The sequence below is a fragment of the Battus philenor genome, unplaced genomic scaffold (assembly GCF_028537555.1).
Source record: "Battus philenor isolate CCGP_79_NKW_IND1 unplaced genomic scaffold, ilBatPhil1.0.hap1 SCAF_11, whole genome shotgun sequence".
In the NCBI taxonomy this organism is placed as follows: domain Eukaryota; kingdom Metazoa; phylum Arthropoda; class Insecta; order Lepidoptera; family Papilionidae; genus Battus; species Battus philenor.
The window spans coordinates 4,363,649-4,373,776 of record NW_027181673.1 but is presented as its reverse complement, the minus strand read 5'-3'; the positions used below and the strand labels follow the sequence as shown (position 1 = coordinate 4,373,776).

General features: G+C 33.2%; 1 pseudogene; it reads left to right on the top strand.

Annotated features, from left to right (window-relative positions):
- Window positions 1-4,703: 4,703 nt before the first annotated feature.
- On the top strand, window positions 4,704-8,828 carry LOC137931532 (C-type mannose receptor 2-like; annotated as a pseudogene).
- The last annotated feature ends 1,300 nt before the right edge of the window (window positions 8,829-10,128 follow it).

Here is a 10,128-nt window from a genome sequence, read left to right as displayed (position 1 = left end):
CCGATGTGCTTCTCAAGCTGCCAATTCAGACGAGAAATTCCTCGTGCTATGTCGGTGACTTTGACTCCTCAGCGAACGTCCTCGTTTCCTAAATAAAATTTTAATAAGCGTTAACCTTGAAATGAAATAAAGTACTTTCGTTATAATGAGCGAACCAATTTAAATTTCTTATATATAAACAAAAATACTAATTTGTTAAAACTTCGATGTTGCCAGTTGTTCAACATAATTTGTTACAACTTCGGTGTTGCCAAAGTTCAACAAAAATTAATTAAAATTGGTGTAAACTGTATTCTTGCTTTTACATATTTATTTTATTTCCAAATCACATTTTTATAGTGAAAAATATAGACTAATAACATCACCATAACGCATTTAATATTACGTCACATTAGCTCTGTAGATTTACAAAGTCACTAAGCGGGTACACTATACTAATAGTGCTCCAGCAAAGCCCTGTAGAGCTGCTAGGAATACCAAATGTCCTAAAAGCCTTATTTTTGGACCAGTAAGAAAATTATTCATAGAATATTCTTCCGTTACGAGAGTATCCCCACTGGCTAAAACCCCACGGTATTGTTTGACGCTTTTTATCAATACTAAGAGAACGCCTTTGCATGGTAACGTAGTTTCAACAGCGATGGCATAGTGCTTCAATCCCTGAGAGTATAGCTACAGCCTCATAATTATTATCTTGTAGATAAGAACAGATTTAGCTCTTGCGCCTCGGGAGCGAAAGCGCCACGCAACATACGTACGTCGAGTAACTGAATACTACGCCAAGGCCTTATTGTAGAGAAGGCAGCCTTACTCTATGCTTACATGGTTCTAGACTACTAGTGCCGGGTAAAACTACATTTATATTACTTCTTGAAGTTGCTTTGTACCGGAGATTTCTATCAATTAATTAATATATCAAGAGGGAGTAATAAAACAGTTTACCAAATATTTGTGCAAGACATAGACATGATATTCTGGGCTTTAAAATATGGACTAGGGCATAAAGATGTATGAACCGATCATACCAGTCTCAACCCCTGCTAAACGAAATGGAATTCATATGGGTAGAAATTATTTCCATTGCGTTTTTCAACATAGATAATCTTTGTTAAAATTGTTAAATACCAACGGTGCTGATATGCACAAACATTAATTACAATGTATGCATTTATGTATATATATTTGTGTCTATAAAGCAAATTATAAATGGGTGTCCAAAGAGTTTACAAATGCGTGGATATTATGACATTTTAAATATCATAATATTTTCATTGTCCTCTAAGGAAACTGGAGGGAGAAATGTTCTGTACATACCTTATTTGAAATGTTAACTAGACAAAAGTTATGCCTAGTAATATTGACAGAGAAATTATCTTATAAGATACTAAATAAAACTACAGAGACAATTTCTTTTTTTAAATTTTAGTTTGTAGCTGCTGCTTGAATGTTAATAATTTTTTTTGAATGGTTTCCATTTTCGGAGGTCCCTCGTACTTAGCCTGTCTTGGAAACATATAGGCAATTTTTACTAAAAAAAAAAAAACAGAATTTATTATTTGCGCTCTCATCTATTTCCTTCTCAATGTCATTTATTCATTCATCTATTTTCTTAATCCTTTCACTCATTATCTCACTTTGGTCGCCCTTCCAAGAGAATACTACAGGTTTATGTTTTGCTTTGTTTTTATTTGTTAATTTATTTTGCTTTATTATTACATTTACATTCCTTGATAATTTAATTTTTAGTTTTCTATTTTCTTTACATCCCAGATTTACTTAAATCTTGACAATTGAAATCCATCTTGACTAGCTTTATTTACTTTTTTGCCTACTTGTCCCTTTTAATGGTGTATCTTAAGACCCTTCTGCAGTACCCTAAAAAGGTCTCGCGACTCTCTTCTACTGCAACAGAAACTGGTAATCCGTTCTTAGCGCGTCAAATACTACCGTATTTTATATTATTATATATTATAGCGAAAGGAGTATCTCGGCCATCATGCAAGACGAAGGGGAGAGAGAATGCTTCCTCAGCTACTGCAGGAAGGTGGTGATAAATGCAATAGATAAAAATAAAACACAGTAACAGATTCAAATTGACTTGAATATGAATTAAAAAAAAGTAAAGCAAACACTAAAATATAGAAATAAAAGAAATAAAGTAGTACCAAAAATAGTGCAATAAGCAGTATAATATAAGATGATAATTATAAAGAAAATATATGTTAAATATTTGAACAATAAATGTAATGTTGCAAAATAAAATTGTAAGGAAACCTAGAATGTAGTGGTTGAGGATAGATGTATGGCTAATGGAATGAAAGAGAAAGACTGGGAAAATTGTAGAATGAAAGAAACAGTACGACAGATAATATGATACATGAAAGAGAAGAATGATAATAATAAAAAATATGAATAAATTACTAGAAATAAAAAGTCCCTGTCCCACACGAGATAGGGGAACGAGAGGTCCCCAACAGCGGAGACCAAAAAAAAAAAATACGGTATAGCTGGTGATCAAGTGATATTCATATTATATCAGCCGCTTGTTAACCCGTGTTCCAAACCGGGGCTAAAATAATCGTCTTGTTGACAGACGACGGACTTTAAGCACCGGCTGAAGTGCAATAGGACGATACGGCATAAATTATGCCTCTATGCTGTGCAACTGTGGGAACTTTCAACAATATTATAATATTGCCGCGATTGCAAAAATTGTCTTGTAACTTTGACATGAACACACACGCACTACACAAACATCAGACTGACACGATCAGGTAAGCCGCGGTTTCACTGCTTCAACCTCCATCGCAGTATCAAATGCAGATTCTAAAACACGAATTCTTTAGTTTTTAATATAGTTATAGATAGAGTTATAGATAGATATCAGACGAAGCTGTAAAAGTCTTAGGGCTAACTTCATAAACATCTTCGAAACAGTACAGTACAAATATAAGCATTTCGTAATGGCGTTCCTTATAGAACAGTTGTGAGGTCAGCTAATTGTGTTTTATATCATTTAGGATATATAGCCTTTCTCTCTACTTCTCAAAGTTTATAACAATTAATGCAAAATGTTTGCTTTTGTATTCTTTACCTATAGTCAGTAGTACAATTTTAATAATATATGGACATAAATTTGTCCCTATCTATACAAATTTATGGTGTACATAATTTTATACCTAATATAGAACTTGAAACAAAACACACTGTTCATACAGTATATGATGATTTATCATAAAATGTATACAGGTTGTCAAAGTAGTCTAATATTTTTAATCGCTTTATTCTCATTTAATTTTTTCACTATTTTAATTATTTTTTAAAATTCCATGTATGTTAGCATTGTGTATGTCCATTTTGCGCAGTGACAAAATCCAAACCTGGGTTTTTAGCTTCTGCCAGCGAATACAGTAATTTTTCTATCACCTGTGTAGCCTGGCTATTCAGGAAAGGCAACCTAAACCAGTGGTAATGGAAACGGCGAAGGTTAACTTCCGAAAGGTCGTTCAAATCATCGAACAAATTTTCTCGTCATTTGTAAAGACTAAAAGGATAGGAACAGGTGTAGCAGCATACTAATGATAAAGATTACTCCGTGTCCAGGTGATCACGACCCTCATCAATAAGAACAATGATGCGAGGACGAAGTATTCACTTGTGTAGTGCTAGTTGTATTTCAAAATAGGAATACCGAATCTAGCAGAAAGTTATAGATCTGTTGCTTTGTTACGTCATATCGTTAAAACAAATGAAATAGTAGACGATAAAAAATGTTTTACTTCGTTAAGATTGACAAGGTGATAATGCTTTCCACCTTATAGTCCTGACCTTTTTTCTTCAAATCACTACAAATTTAGATTTCTTCAGAACTCTCTGGACCGTGTCAGGTTAATATAAAAAGAGGACAGCCAAAACTACTTATCGTTATTTTTATCACATGTCCTAACATTTCTGATACTATTTTCTAAATAGCAAAAGGTAATCGAACAATATCGCATCTACATCTTTTTTTTCAACCGATAAACGCCCACTGAAAGGCGTAAGCTTCTCCCAAAAAATGCCACGATGACCGATCTCGGACTGACTTCCCGTGACCTTAGCTCTGTCGTCGGTCCCACTATTGGGAGGCCTACCCACGCCGCGTCTAGTGGAAATTATCCGCCACACGAGAACCTTTCGGCCCCAACGACAATTTATAGACTACAGTTAAATATGTACAAAAATTTGTAAAAAAATATGTAAAGAATTTTCAAAAATGCAAACAATCTTTTGCCCTTCTTCTTATAAATATTTATATATATGTATATATATATATATATATATATATATATATATATATATATATATATATATATATATATATATATTTATATATATATACATATATATATTTATAAATAAATATATATATATATATATATATATATATACGTACGCGTCCTCTGCGTAACATAACCGCACTGAGACCGCCAATCGGCCTGTCAAGCGTGGACATTATGGTATATTCTTCTTAGATATCTTTTAGGAAGGCCAAAAGAAGCGAGCACGATGAAACATTAACATCTACAAGTCTAAGTAACTTCAAAATGAAACAATCGGAAAGGTCCTTAATTATTAACAAAACCAAACATCCCGTATAGACCGCGCCAGACAGAGCGTATATTTATATATAGACGGACAATAAGGCTTCATATTGCAGTGCAGCGTAGAACTCGAACCAAGATGCTGTATCAAGCAATCGTCTTTATTCTAGGTAAGACTTTTATGGAAATATAACTTTTAACTAAATCTGTATACTAAGTTATAAAATTTTTAAGTTCACGAATACTTTGAGTAAGACAAAGTTGATAGGACCAAATGCGCTACTTGTATATAGACAGACTAGGATAACTTCTAATTATTCAGAATATCTTTTTTCAAGTAGACGTATACCTTTGAATCGTCAATTTTTTGAAGACTATAATTTTTGTTGGCCGCCATCGGCATGAAATGTTGATCGAAGGCCGGCCTAAAACTCAAAAGTCACTCTTTTTAAATTAAGTTCAACAATGATTTTCAACAAAGATGTATACATTATAACATCAACCATATAAATGAGTCAACCAACCATGTTCCACACATTTAAATCAATTAAAAAACCTTTTTAATGCTAAAACAAGATTAATTATTATACTTCAGATTTTAGATTCAAAACTGAGAAAAGAAATATCTTTATTATAAATGTCTACACTAAGATTCAAGAAGAATTTATCAAATTTTTTAAAAACGAAATCTAGGCGTCAAGAGTTCATTTTTTTCTTCTTTATACTATGCCTGTTACTGTGAATTAAAATTTAAGTTTGACACATAGATAATATGTTATTAAATATGTATCGAGAAGCAAGCACCAGGCATTAATTTCTTCAAAAACATCTCACAAGGAATCTCTAGCTTTGAAGATTTATAAATATCACGTACAGTTCTTTTCTTAATATATATATATACTAGCTGACCCGGCCACGCGTTGCTGTGAAAATTTAAAAAGTGGAAATAATTGAATTATACGGTAATTTGTTCACTACAAAATAAATTTAATTAATTTTATAGCGTCAACAACACGTGGTAATTATGCTGTTAAAATGTAGCTTATATGACACGTTCGTAGATTTACCATAGCAGCGCCATCTATTGATTACTTACTCAACCCAGTCGAAAGGTATCGACATCTGTTAGAATCATTTGGAGTTAACAGATAATTGTGACTGTCAAATAATAACAGACAATAATTAGCAATAAATTAAAATTGCGACTATAATTTGAGATTTAAACTATCCTATCTCTCAAGTTAGATCGAACTGCACATGGTGTGCGAATTTTATTATAATCGGTTAAGTGGTTTAGAAGTCCATTGAGTATAAACATTGTGACACGAGATTTATATATATTAAGATATACTTAATTTCTCCGGTACGGCCCTATAATAAAATAACGTAAAACAAAATGCGATGAAAATAAAATGAACACATCGAGCCGTATTGACGTCCGTCCATTGTTATACTTTTTTAAATGCAAGACGCCCGCGCCGAGTTTGGGTGTGTTGAGAGATGAGGGTTTCACTGGAGCTTTTATCTAAGAAAATTGTTTAGTCGGTCAGTTTGAACACTTAATCACTAATAAATAAGGTACAATTTCCACTTTTTACATTAGATAGTGTAAATTCAAATCACTTAGCTTTCTATACCAAATCAATAAATTTGAATAAATTGAGTTCACCTGAGTAAATATAAAATATTCATTGTTATATTAAAAATAATTAAAAAAATTGTACGATGTTTAGTTGTCGATGGTTAGTAGCCTAAGCTGACACCGTACCGATTTGGGAAGAATTATTAATATTTTTTAACTTCCAACGACCTTGACCAGGAGGTCCACCTAGTTCCCTAGTTCCCTTAACAGTCCATCGTTGAAACATTTATCATTCTTCTTCTTATGTATTATATCGTGGCAATTACGTTACAAGACGCCTTGTAGAGCCATTTTGCGGACAGTATCGTTATGTTGGATAGATAGGCCGCTTCTAATCGATACCTTTAGAAATCTTTGTAAAATTTATTAATTTATAAATTTCTTCATGTCTTAAGTGATGATGATAAAATCTTGATTTGCAGGAACCATCAGTGCAGTTCAATCGAGCAGCGATGTTTTTTACAGAAGGGACTATACCTATAAAGAGGATTTTAACGATTTTATAAATTTCATTTCAACGATGTGAAGGGATGGGAGGAAGCCTTCATGGCTTGTGACGACGAAGGTGCTCAATTATTTTACCCCAAAGAGGTGGATGAGTGGCGCGTGGCCGCTAACTTGTCCGATTCCCTGGAAGAAGCGAATGAAATCTTCGTAGGCGTTAGCGATGCATTTGGCCAAGGAGACTTTTTAACAGTCGATGGTAAGTCGAAAACAGTTAACTTTTTCTTCGTCATTTGTCCAAGAATTATGAACTTATTTTACATGTTGTTAAATGATACGCTGTATGGAACGCTATCTTGGAATGGATGGCTAATTTATATACCTGCGGAAATAATATCACACGCACAGTCGAGTGTCAATACGAGTCACACGTAAGCTCATTGTGACTACGTTTGTCATCAAAGTCCTGTTGCCCTTGTGGCGTTACTTGAAGTCCATTGTCTATTTGCAAAACAATTATGCTTTCTTTGCTCGAAGGGTGTTGTCGGTCGAGACTCACGGGTAAGTATGTTTTAAATGACGATGTGATACACGTACAGTTAAAATTAAGATGTTGTCTATTGAAAGTGTTAATCACAGCGATGACTTTCAATATAAAACATTACAGCAAGTGTTACAGTTCCCTTAGTCTTCTGTAACAGCGGACTTCGTCGTAGTCGACTTCATGGTATATTGGAAGAATATTTCACTTTACTCTCAATAGTCTTATTGTAAAGTTAGCGTTATTATACTAAAAGATAAACATCCTATTACTTTAAAAAAATTTCGTTTGATTTTCCTCAGGAAATGTTTTTCCAGAACATTTCAAGACAGCTATCAGGAATTCAGATACAACGGAATCCAAGTGTATTGTAATGTCCACCCAAACGGGTGCAAAAAGCGTCGAATCTTGCAAGCGTAGGAGACCTTTTATTTGCAAGAAATTAAACAATGAAAAGTGCCCCACAGCTGATTCAGGTATAGAAGCTTCTATTCTATGTAAAATTTTGAATCATTTTGTTTAAATAGATTCTTAAGACTAATAACGAAATAGTATAACGTATTTTTAATTTTAAACGTAGAAATGGTAAAGGATATGAGAAAATGTAAAAACATTATGAAATTCTGTCCATTTAGCACTTTATAACTGAAAATACGGCAAAAATGTTAATAAGCATTATTTTTATTTGCAGGTTACGTTTATTGGAAAACCTTGAATTTATGTTACAAAGTAAATGAAAGAGAAAAAACTTGGCAAGACGCAATGCATTCTTGTTTTATGGAAGGAGGAATTTTAGCAACTACTATTCAACAAGCTGACAAAGAGATTTTAAAGAGGTTTATTAGACACGACATAAGTTATTTCATTGGCGTTAGAAAGATTTTACCTAGTAACGACTTTTACAGCATACGAGGTAAGACCGATTTGTTAATTATTAGTACTTGATAAATAGATATATATATATATATATATACATATATATCTATATATATAAAATATCTAAATAAAAAATATATAAAATAAAAATAAATATATATATATATATATAAAATAATAATATAAATATAATAACAATAGATACAAGATGCAGGCCGCTACCAGTCTGTCCTATAGTAAATGTATAAGAGAGGTCTATGCCCCACAACAGACGACCTATAGCTGAAATGATGTAAGAGGGCTCGGGATTTAGATCAAAGAAGGTAAAAAAAATTGGCAAGCTGAGGTACCGATTGAGGTGCCATAGGTTTCTGAAATAAAGATCACGGACCAGCAGGAGCAGCGTAGGATGTCCACAAGCACGTTTTTCTACTTGATTAAGGTCGACGAAAATGACCGATGCCTACAGGTCCTATTCGAAATCCATAAGAGAGAGTAGTTAAGTGGTCGTTAACTTTTACAGGTACAAGAGTGGACTTATCCGCAAGCCGTGAGGGGGACTGCGGCGTAGTAGTTTTGGTAAGCAATGAAAATTACAATGATGGAAGAAATTTTATATTACAAATGGCACAGGATTGTAACCAAACATTGCCGTATATATGTGAAATGGATCTGAATATTAAAGAACCATTGTACAAAGTGTAATATCATAAAACTATTACTTTAATTTTTACATGAAGAGTGATGCAAAAGTAATGTCATAATTTAAATCGGCAGCCATTTTGTTATAAATTAAAAAAGAGCGCCGTAGTTAAAAAATATGTATTTGTATATGAAAGATTGATGACATTCATTGGAAAAAATTGTTTCCTTCGAGTGGCCACTTTCTAGCTGCAAATTGGCGATATTTTCTTTACTGTTAACTGCGTGATTTTGCATTTCATTTGGAAACATTTTCAAATCTTTCACCAAAATTCGCTGCAACAAAGGTCTACTGGTGCCCAATTGTATGCACCGTCGTCACGTTGGTGCATGTCGTGTCTCCGACGTCGTCATGTAAGCAGTAACAATAATTCCTCGTTCTTGAGATGTGTATGACTCCATTGTTTATTGACAACTAATTATCTATAAATCTACATCAGTAATGTCATAACATGGTGACATTTGGCGCCATTTGTAAAAATGAAGGCACGTTCACATTATGACTTTACTTATACGTCACTTGTTGCATGAAGTTTTTGCTACTAACATTGAAATGTTTTGCATATTTTGTTTATTCTATTAGATAATATTTGTACGGATGAAAATTATTTACGTTATCAACTATGTTGTTCTTGTAAATTATATTTACAGCAAAATATAATAAAACAAAACTGACTTTTTATTAATAAGAATAATTTTTTTACTTTTTTATGTGAAACTTATTGTTTTATGTGACATCTTCTAGACTCGACTTATTTCTTCTTTCAAGAACAATGAAACGTATCTGTAAATACTTTATAACGAGCATCTAAAGCAACATTCGTAGGATTATTTAAAAAAAAAAAGATAGAGGTGTCTAGTCTCAGTAAAGATAAACACCAACGCGAGCACCACGTCAGGCTCTTCTCTTCGCAACATTTACAAATTCTTAAGCATTACTGCTTAAGAATTTACCTCTCTTTGATGTGATGTATTATAATATTAGTGCGTTTGATTGCTTACACACGCGTTGCACAAACTACTGAAGAATTATCACCTTCATAAATGTTACAGCTATGATATATTTGATTATATATTATATTTGATGTTATAATTGAGTGAAAACTTAACCTAGGTAAAACAATTGTTCAATCGTTTAGCCCGAGTTCATTACGATATGGCTATGGTAAGAGACGACTAAAATTTTTAAATTCGAACCAAAGACTCAATGCGAACCCGAGAACGGCAACGTGAAACGGTCTCGTTTTGCTGTCGTACAGCAAGAATGCCGGGGGAGGGTTCAGCTTCCCTCTGGATTGTGTCTTGACATAGTACTGAGGACCAAATGCGAGCTCTGTAGA